The following is an 11074-nucleotide window of genomic DNA, read 5'->3' on the forward strand; positions in this document are numbered from 1 at the left end:
TATAAAACTCATATTTGTAACCATTAGACCATAAGACGTAAGAGCAGAAGTAGTCCATTCAGACCATCGAGTCTGCTCCATCATTCAATGAGATCATGGTTGGTTTAATAATCCTCAACGTTACTTTCCTGCCTTGTCCCCATTGCCTTTGATTCCCTTAATGATTAAAAATCTGTCTATCTCAGCCTTGAATATAATTAATGACCTAGCCTCTACAGCCCTGTGCGGTAAAGAATTCCACGATTTACTACCCTCGGAGAGAAAAAATTCCTTTTCATCTCTGTCTTAAATGGACGACCCTTACTCTGAGATTATGCCTTCTGGCCCTAGACTCAACCACAATGGAAAAGAACCTCTCAGCATCTACCCTATTAAGCCCCCTAAGAATCTTATATGTTTCAATAAGGTCGTCTCTCATTCTTCTAAACTCCAATGAGTACAGGCCCAACCTACTCAACCCCTTCTCATAATAAAATCCCTCCATACCCAGGACCAACCTCGTGAGTCTTCTCTGGACTGCCTCCAATGCCAGTATATCTTTCCTTAGATAAGGGGACCAAATCTGTTCACAGTATTCTAGGTATTGTCTAACTAATGTCTTATATAATTTTAGCAAGACTTCCCTATTTTATACTCCATTCCGTTTGAAATAAAGGCCAACATTCCATTTGCCTTCCCTATACCTATTGAACTTATATGCTAGCTTTTTGGGATTCATGCACGAGGACCCCTAAATCCCTCTGTGCTGCTGCTTTCTGCAGTCTTACTCCATTTAAATAATATTCAGCTCCTCTATTCTTCCTGCCAAAGTGCATAACCTCACATTTTCCAGATATTCCATCCTGCCATGTTTTTGCCCACTTACTTAACCTGTCTATATCCATCTGTGGACTCTTTGTGTCATCCTCACCATTTGCCCTCCCACCTATTTTTGTGTCACCTGCAAAGTGGTGACAGTACATTCACTTCCCTCATCCAAGTCATTAGTATATATTGTAAATAATTGTGCCCCCAGCACTGATCCCTGTGGCACTCCACTAATTACAGGTTGTCATCCTGAAAATGCCTCCCTTATCCCAACTCTCTGTCTTCTATTAGTTAGCCAGACCTCTATCCATGCTTATATACTTCCCCCCTTCACAATGGGCTCTGGTCTCGTAGCCTTATGTGTGGTACCTTATTGGACTCCTTTTGGAAATCCAAATATATTACACCTACTAGTTCCCCTTTATCTATTTTTCTTGTTACCTCCTCCAAGAATTCTAATAAATTTGTCAGGCATGGTTTCCCCTTCATGAAACCATGCTGACTCTGCTTGATTATATTGTGAATTCTAAATGCTCTGCTATTACATTCTTTATAATAGACTCTAACATTTTCCCAATAACAGATGTTAAGCTAACTGGCCTATAGTTACCTGTTTTTTGTTTCCCTTCCTTCTTGAATAAAAGTGTTATATTGGCAGTTTTCCAATCCTCTGGGACTTTTCCAGAATCTAAGGATTCTTGGAAAATTAATACCAGTGCATCCACTATCTCTGCAGCTATTTCCTTTAACATCCTAGGATGCAACCCATCGGGTCCAGGGGACTTATCAGCTTTTAGCCCCATTAGTTTCCGTAGTACTTTTTCTCCAGTGATAGTTATTGTATTCATTTCCTCCTCCCACTTTTGCCCCATGATTATTTAGTATTTTTGGAATGCTATTAGTGTCTTCTACCATGAAGACTGATGCAAAGTATTTATTCAACTCCTTTGCCATTTCCTGGTTCCCCGTTATTATTTCTCCAACCTCATTCTCTAAGGGGCCTATATTGACTTTCATCTCTCTCTTCCTTTGTATATATTTATAGAAGCTCTGACTGTCTGTTTTAATATTACTTGATATTTTACCCTCAAAGTTTATTTTCTCCCTCTTTATTTTTTTTGGTCATCTTCTGGTGGTTTTTAAAACTTTCCCAATCCTCTGGCTTACCACTAATCTTTGCCACATTGTATGTTTTTTCCTCTTAATTTGATACTATCCTTAACTTCCTTGGTTACCCATGGTTGGTTTATCTCCTTCCAAGAATCCTTCTTCCTCACTGTGATATATCTTTGTGAGTCATAAACTATTTTCTTAAATATCTGCCATTGTTCATCGACAATCTTTTCTGGTAAACTCCTTTCCCAGTCCACTCCATCCAACTCTGCCCTCATTCTTTTGTAATTATCCTTATTTATGTTTAGCACAGTTGTTTCCAAACTAAGTTTCTCACTCTCGAACTGAATGCTTAATTCCACCATATTATGGTCACTGTTTCCTAGGGGATCTTTTACTCTGAGATTATTTGTTAACCTTGCCTCATTACACATTACCAGATCCAAAATACCCTGATCCCTGGTTGGGTCCACAACATATTGTTTTGGGAAACTATTTTCTTCTCTTGAACACTCTATGAATTCTTGCTCATTCTCTGCCAATTTGATTTTCCCAATCTACATGAAGATTAAATTCACCCATGATTAATGTACTGCCTTTTTTACATGCCCTCATTATCTCCTGATTTATTCTCTGTCCTACAGCATAGCCACTGTTAGGGGGCCTATAGACTACTTCCAACAGTATCTTCTTCCCCTTGTTATTTCTTACTTCCGCCCATATGGATCCCACATCTTCTGATCCTTCTAACAGTAGAGATATAGCAGTTGAAATTTAAGGCAGAGAAGTGTGAAATGATACATTTTTGGTAGGAAAAGTGAGACAATATGAAGAAAATAGCACAATATTTAAGGGAATGCAGGAACCGAGAGACCTGGGATGCATGCACACAAATCTTTGAAGCTGGCAAGCCTAGTTGAAAAGACTGTTAAAAGCTTATGGAATCTTTGGTTTTATTAACAGGAGAATTATCAATGTCACAAAAGACATCTTATTGGCTGTGACAATGGTAAACTTTCCCTCCTCATCCATCTCAACCTGTCTGCAGCCTTTGACATGGTTGATCTTACCATCCTCCTCCAAGGCTTTTCTGCTGTCTTCCAGATGGATGGAACTGCTTTCGCCTAATTTTGTTCTTACCTATCTAAACATAATGAGATCATCACTTGCAATTGCTTCTATTGCTGCCCCTGTACCATCACCTCTGGTGTCCCCCAAGAAACTATCCTTAACCCCCTCCTATTTCTCATCGATGTGCTGCCCCTTAGTGACATCTGTAAGCAAATTGTCAGTTTTCACATGTACGCTGATAATGGCCAGCTCTACTTCACTGCCACTTCTCTTGACTCCACCACTGTTAATTATCAGGCTATTTATCCAGTACAGGATGAGCAGAAAGTTTCTCCAATTAAGTACTGTGAAGACTGAAGCAATTGCTTTTGGGTCCTGCTTCAAACTCAAGTAACTACTGACTCCATCCCTCTCTCTGTAAACTGCCGGAGATTAAGCCTTGACCCAGAGATGAGCTTCCGACCTCATATTCAAACTAAGACTGCATATTTCCACCCTGTAACATAGAATCATAGAATCACAAAATGGTTAAGCATGAGGGCACTATTTGGCCAGGTGCATCCTTGCCACCTCTCTGCAAGAATAACTCACCCCGTCGCACTCTGCTGTCTTTTCCATGTAGCCTTATAATTGTTTTCTCTTCAAATAATGATCCAATTTTCCTTTGAAAGCCACAATTAAATCTTCCTCCACCATACTATCAGGCGGTGCATTACAGGAACTAACCACTCGCTCTATAAAAAAAGATTATCCTCATGTTTCTTTTGCCAATCACCTTTCACCGATATCCTCTATTTCTCGATCCTTCTGCCAATGGGAATATTTTCTTCCTATCCTCTCTGTCCAGACTTTATTGATTTTGATTTTTCTTTTGAACATCCCTAGATCTCACCCTGTCTCAGTTCACCTGCTGCTGAAATCCTCATTTGTGCCTTTGTTTGACCAAGGCTTGACTATTTCAATGAACTCCTGGCTGGTTTCCCACATTCTGCCCTCCATAAACTTGAGGTCACCCAAAACTCTGCTGCTCGTGTCTTAACTCAGACCAAGTCCTATCCCCCTATGTTATGTGTACGATGATGTGTGCCAGGCAGACCAAATCTACAAGGGAAACTTGGTCAGACTATCACAATAGTTTTGTAACTTGTATTTATTACAAGATGTGAGCACTGAATTCAGAAGTAATGAGTCCACTAAGACCTTTAGAGATTTTTAAAATTAAATTGAAATAATTATGAACAAAATATAAGATTTCAAACACATACATAAGACTATAATTACATAATACAACAACAAATCCTAAAAATCCTAATTAATCTGACTCCCACTTACACACCCGCTTTAAGGCAACAGTGCAAAATAAATCTTAGATTTTAAAAAGAACAGCAAGTTAGCATTGTACTCACTTGACAGTGGAATTCCAAATGTTTTTTTTCAACTTCAGTTACTCAACACAACAGACTTATGCACAAATGCCTGGTGGCTTCTTCAAGGCTATTTCACACACTCCTGTTAGATCTTACATGGCCCCCTACATAGCTTTTCATTCTCTTTTATATATGTGTCCCTCTCTTTAATATATAAATTCCATTGTTCCATATGTCTTTGGAACTGTGCCTTTCCTATAATATAAAAACTTTCATGTTGCCAATATTGTTAATCAACTTTGGGAAAAGTAAACACACTTCTTAGCCTTGCTTATCTGGCTAGTTGTAAACAGGCTAACATCCCTCTGAAATCCAAACAATCCCCTCACTAATCTAAAAATGCAAATTCCCTTCACACCTGATATGCTAAGACAGCATCCATGTTTATTCATTGGCATTTTATGTACATTTCTACACCGTGTTTCTTCTAATAATTTCAAGATTGCAGTCTATTTGACTCTAAAAGTAATTAAATCACACAGACCAGATGCATGCATTAACATAACAATATATATGCAAACTCTTTGTATCAACAGAGCTCAATTCAGTCCAGTGTCCAGGTCTTAAATCTCCAATTTCCTTTGAGCTTTAAACTCTCGACAATGCACCTACAATTAGATTTTCTTGTCCAGCCACATGTATAATCTGTAGATTAAAGGGTTGCAGTAATAAACTCCATCTGAACAGTCTTGCACTTCGGTCTCGAAATTTGTCCAGAAATTTTAAAGAATTGTGGTCTGTATAAACAATTGTTTCTGATGAACTGTTTGCAACATAAACCTTGAAATGCTGCAATGCTAACACCAAGCCCAAAGTTCCCTATTCAATCGTTAAATATCTTCTCTATTGTACATTCAGCTTTTGTGGAAAATACCCTATCGGTTTCTCAATTCCAGTTTCATTTTCTTGCAACAGTGTAATCCCAATGCCTACATCACTTGCGTCAACAGCCAACTTAAACTCTTTAGCATAATTAGGTACTGCCAAAACTGGTGTCGTAGTCAATACAGTTCTTAAATTGTCAAATGCCTTCTGATACTTTTGTGTCCATTGAAACTTCTTGTCCTGTTTTAATAGTTCAGTCAATGGAGCAACCGCACTGCTAAAATTTGGTACAAACTTCTGGTAAAACCCACTCATGTCCAGAAATCTCAAAATTTCTCATTTTTATGTAGGCATGGGGAAATTCATGATAGCTTTTACTTTCACATCTCTTAGAACCATCTTACCACGTCCAATGGTATGGCCTAGATGTGTAACTTGCGCTCTTGCAAACTCACTCTTAGCCAAGTTCACTACCAAATTAGCTCCTTGCAGTTGATTAAACAGTTCTTCCAGATGTTCTAAATGCTCCTTACATGTTTGACTGAAAACTATCAAGTTGTAAATATAAATAGCACAATTGCCCAGCCCAGCAATTACGTTGTTTGTCAGTATTTGAAATATTGCTGGTACATTTTTCATACCAAATGGCATTACTTTAAATTGATATAGTCCATCTGGCATCACAAAAACTGATACCTCCTTTGCTCTCTCCGAGAATGGTACTTACCAATATCTTCTCAGTAAGTCAATCTTTGTGATAAACTTTGATTGCCCCACTTTCTCAATGCAATCTTTCAACTGTGGTATAGTGTATGAATCTGCTTTTGCCACTGCATTCACCATTCAATAATCCATACACAGGCTTTGCGTTCCATCACAATAGGCAAACTCCAGATACTGCAACAAGACTCAATTATGTCATTTTGAAACATGAATTCATTTTCTTTCTGTACTTGTAGTGGCAGCGTAGTGGTATTGTCATTGGACTAGTATTCCAGAGACCCAGGGTAATGCTCTGGGACCTGGGTTCAAATCCCATCACAACAGATGGTGAAATTTGAATTCAATAAAAATCTGGAATTAAAAGCCTCATGGTGACCATGAAACCATTGCCAATTGTCATAAAAACCACTCTGGTTCACTAATATCCTTTAGGGAAGGAAATCTGCCATCCTTACCTGTTCTGGCCTATATGTGAATCCAGAACCATATCAAATGCCCTCTGAAGGAGGGCAATCAGGGGTGGGCAATAAATGCTGGCCTAGCCAGCGATGCCCACATCCTGTGAATAAATAAAAAAAAACAGCTTTGCTGGACTTAATCTATTAGGTTGTTGCCTTATCAAAACTGAATCTTCTACACTTACATCATGTAGAACTAAGTTAGTCCTCCCTATCTTATTCCCACAAATAGCTTTGTACTACTGAAATAGCTTCTCCAAATTACTTTGGCTATTGTCTGGAAGGTAACTCAATATTACATTTAAATTTTTAAGTACCCCCTCATTATCCAATTTGATTAGAGGAAACTCAATTTCAGAATCCTTCATTTCTACCTCTTTCTCCTTATCTACCACCACTAATATCTTATTTTGGTCCTCTTCTCTGTCAAAGTACTTTTTAAGCATATTTACACGACACCCTCTACTTCTTTCTTCTATCTGGGGTATTTATTAAATAATTTACTTCACTCAGTATCTTTTCAATCCTGTAAGGCCCACTAAACCTTGCCTTCAATGATTCTCCCAGTACTGGTAACAAACCTAATACTTCTTCCCCAGAAACAAAACTACAAGCTGTGGCTCTCCTATCTACCTTCGCTTTCATCACCTGCTGTGATATATTTAAATGTTCTATGCTAATTCACATGCTCTGTTCAATCTTTCTCTGAAGTTTATCACATAATCCAGGAGAGTAGTTTCTGAATTTTGACCCACCAATTTCTCATGAATCAACTTCAGTGGTCCCCTTACCTCATGACCATAGACTAATTCAAAAGGACTAAATCTGGTAGATGCATTAGGAGCATCCCTAATAGCAAACAACAAGTATGGAATTCCCCTAGCCCAATCCTGTGGATAGTCTTGACTCACCATGGTTTTTAAAGTTGGATGCCACCTTTCCAAAGCCCCTTGTGATTCAAGATGGTAAGCTGTTGACTTAAACTGTTTTATCCCCAAGCTGTTTATTACTTCCTCAAACAGCTATGACATGAAATTTGAACCCTGATCTGATTGCATTTCTTTAGGTAAACTATACCTTTTAAAAAAATTAGTCAACTCTTCCACAATCCGCTTTGTTGCAATATTTTGCAAAGGTATCACTTCTGGAAACCTTGTAGACACATACTTTATTGTCAGCAAGTACTGATTTCCACTTTTAGTCTTATGGAGCGGTCCTGCACAATCAATCAGGACCCTCATAAAAGGTTCCTCAAACGCAGGAATTGGAATTAAGCTGCCAGTTTAATCACTGCATTTAGTTTCCCTGTCACCTGAAATGTGTGACATATTCTACAGAATTTGACTACATCTTTATGCAATCCAGGCCAATAGAAATGTATTTGCATTTTTGCCTGAGTTTTCCTAATTCCTAAATGTCCCCCATTGGTATTTCATGAGCTACTCTCAATATCTCATTTATGTATCCAGCTGGTATAACTATCTGATGTACTTCCATCCATTTTTCATCTGCTGAAACATGATACGACCTCCACTTCCTCATTAACACATTATCTTAATGGTAATAACATTCTGAAATAAATTCTGCCTCTGGTTCTGAGTAAGCTGTCTGATATAACTGCTTTATTTGTGGGTCCCTTTGTTGTAATTCTACTAACTTCCTTGAGCTAAACACTTCAGCTTCATTTTCCTAGGGCATAGAGAGTCTAGTGAGAAGGAGGAATTGAAGGAAATTAACATTACTAAAAAAACACAGTGCTGGAGAAATTAATGGGACTGAAAGGCGATAAATCCCCAGGGCCTGATAATCTACACCCCAGGGTACTAAAGGAGGTGGCCATGGAAATAGTGGTTGGTTGTCATCTTCCAAAATTCTGTAGGTTCTGGAACAGTTCCGACAGGTTGGAGAATGCAAACTATAATCCCACTACTTAAAAAAGGAGGGAGGGGAAAAAACAGGGAACTACAGACAGGTTAGCTGAACATCATTGGTAGGGAAAATGTTAGAGTCTATTATAAAGGACATGATAACAGGACACTTAGAAAATATCAACGGGATTAGACAAAGTTAACATGGATTTAGCAAAGGCTTGCTCTCTTTGGAATGCCCTTCCTCTTTCCTTCTCCTCTGTCTCTAGTTCAAGTTTTTTTCATTTCCATTTCTTGCTCAAGTTCGAGCTTCTGCATTTGTAACTGAAGTCTCACTACCTCCAGCTGTGACTCACTAGTATCAGGTATCCCTTCCAATTTCAAATGCTGTGCTATCACTTCCATTATGTCTGCTTTCTTTGCCCCTACAGTTAATTCTCAACTGCAACTTATCTGCCAATTCTGTTAACGTACTAGATACTTTTTGTAACCCAATTGGAGTTACATCCTCTACTTCCAGAAAAGTTTTAGCCATGGATACAGCCACTTTTATTTTTCACCACTTTAAAATCCCTCACACCAGCTCCTGAATTCAATGTGCTTCACTCAAAATCTGCAGAATAAATGTCTCTAATTCAATTAAATCCCCCACACACACATCCACACAGAGGAACTAATCCAAACCTCACTATTAACCTACTTTTACAATAAATTGCAATAATATTATGAAAATTATTATATTTTCATGACGTTTCGACACAGTAAAGGTGCTATATAAATATAAGTAGCTGTTGTTGTATCACTGTGTGATTCGAAGGGCAAGATTTTCCAGTCCCGTCAGCAGCATGCATGATGATAGGTGGAATGGGAAAATGTGAGGAGGGCCAAAAGTTGCTTTACCCCGTGTGTAAAAAATGTTTGCGATTGTCCGCTTCCTCCTTTCATGGTGGGCTGGGCTGCCTACCATAACATGTCGGGAACCGCACTTGTATCCATTTAAATGTCATGAATGCTCATTGTAAAGGCAGTTTGCCAGAATCACGCCCCACTCCAGATCACAAGGCCATGCCGGCAGTGAATTAGACCAGTCAGATTCACGATTGGATATAAGTGCCGTGCACCTGGCAAGGACCATGTCACGCATAATCTCGAGATATGTTCGCCCTCCTTTCATTGCGCTGTGCTCGTGGCTGTTCCGACTCTGTGCCAGGATGCGCAGGCAAGACCAACAGGGAGGCATGGGGGTCTCTGAGCTAAGGCTTACCATTCCAGACCAGCAGGAAGGCAGGAGGGCGAGGTAAGGGAATGGGCTGGAGGACAAAGACCTCACTGAGGGGGAGGGAGGGCAAGGTGAGACTAGACAGAGGCAGGGGAAGAGGCTGGAGGGCAAGGGGTTTGACTGAGGTGGAGGAAGGTGAGACAAGACAGGGGCAAGGGAAGGAACTGGAGGACAAGGGCTTGACTGGGTGGGGGGTTGCAGAAGGTGAGACAAGACAGAGGCACGGGAAGGGGCATGAGGGCAAACGCTTCAATGGAGGGGGCTGGGAGACTGGGAAAGGGTGCGCACAGAGACATTATGGGGTGGGAGGGCAGTGGTTTAATGCGATCAGGGCCAGAAAGCTTAGGCAGTCTTGTGATGCACACCACAATTTAGAGGGTTGTGCTTGGCACATCTGTCCTTGTCCTAGTCCAGGGAGGGGGAGGACCTGTTAGTTCTCTGTCCGTCATGTCCACCATGCATACACAAGGCATGGTCAGTCCCTCACACACATTGAGCCTGGAGGTGAAGGCTTCATCCTGGGCCGCAGATGGCACAGTCACAGTCAGGGGAAGCTTCTGCAACCTGTAGATGGGGAACAGGTAATGTAGGGCCGGGCACTTGATGGTCTCATGGGGGCAGTCTTTGTAAGTCATAGTGCAAAAGGCCTCAGGATGGGGAGGGGTCAGGTCTACATGGGGCATCAGGACATCAACATCAAACGTTTCAGGGGGAAGGACAAGGATAGCAACACAATCACAATGGGGTCAAGGAAGGAGAGTGATTGGAGGGAGGGAAACCTGTACATGATGCTCCTCCAGCACAATGGGAGGGATCTCAACAGGGGTGGGGGAGGTGAGGGTCGAAGCCGATCTGGTAGTAAAACCTCAGCACCAGCATTTTTCAAGCTGATCCAATGACAGTTGAAAAACAAATAATTTTTAAAATTGCCAGGGGAGTCTCTCAGGGCTTGTGGGAGGAGTTGTCTACTGTGGGCTGATTGAAGGCGTACCCAAATAATTTCCACTTTTCCAAATGGAGAGGAAGGCACAGCTGGGGCTTCTTAGGAACAGTCGAAAGCCAATTTAGGGAATGTGGCGCCTTAACTCTTGTGGTTCATGTGAGATTATAATCCCGATTGGAGCCACTGTAGGATTAGCTTGCAAAGACCCTTTGTCCCTTTTGTGGCTCAGGAGGCACCAATTGAAAAGGGGCCATGGGCCAATGTGCATCTGTCTAATGGCCCTAGGACCTCTAAACCCTGCAGCTGGCACATTCAATTTGTGATCCCAACGACCCCACCACTCACCCCCCGCACTGCCCAAAACTCTCATATCATGATTGCTAGTTTGGCCTCCTGTGTAATCCAAAGGATGCAGTCTGACAGTGCCCTGAGTGAGGCTTCTGCCAGAACTCATTGACATCCAAGCCCCTGTGTCAAAGAACCGTTGAAAATGTGTCGTTTTAATGGAGGTGGGGCGAGAGAGTGCATGCGTGTGCAAGCGGTGATCTGGAAGCCTGTAA

The sequence above is a fragment of the Carcharodon carcharias genome, chromosome 11 (genome assembly GCF_017639515.1).
Source record: "Carcharodon carcharias isolate sCarCar2 chromosome 11, sCarCar2.pri, whole genome shotgun sequence".
Taxonomy (NCBI): Eukaryota; Metazoa; Chordata; class Chondrichthyes; order Lamniformes; family Lamnidae; genus Carcharodon; species Carcharodon carcharias.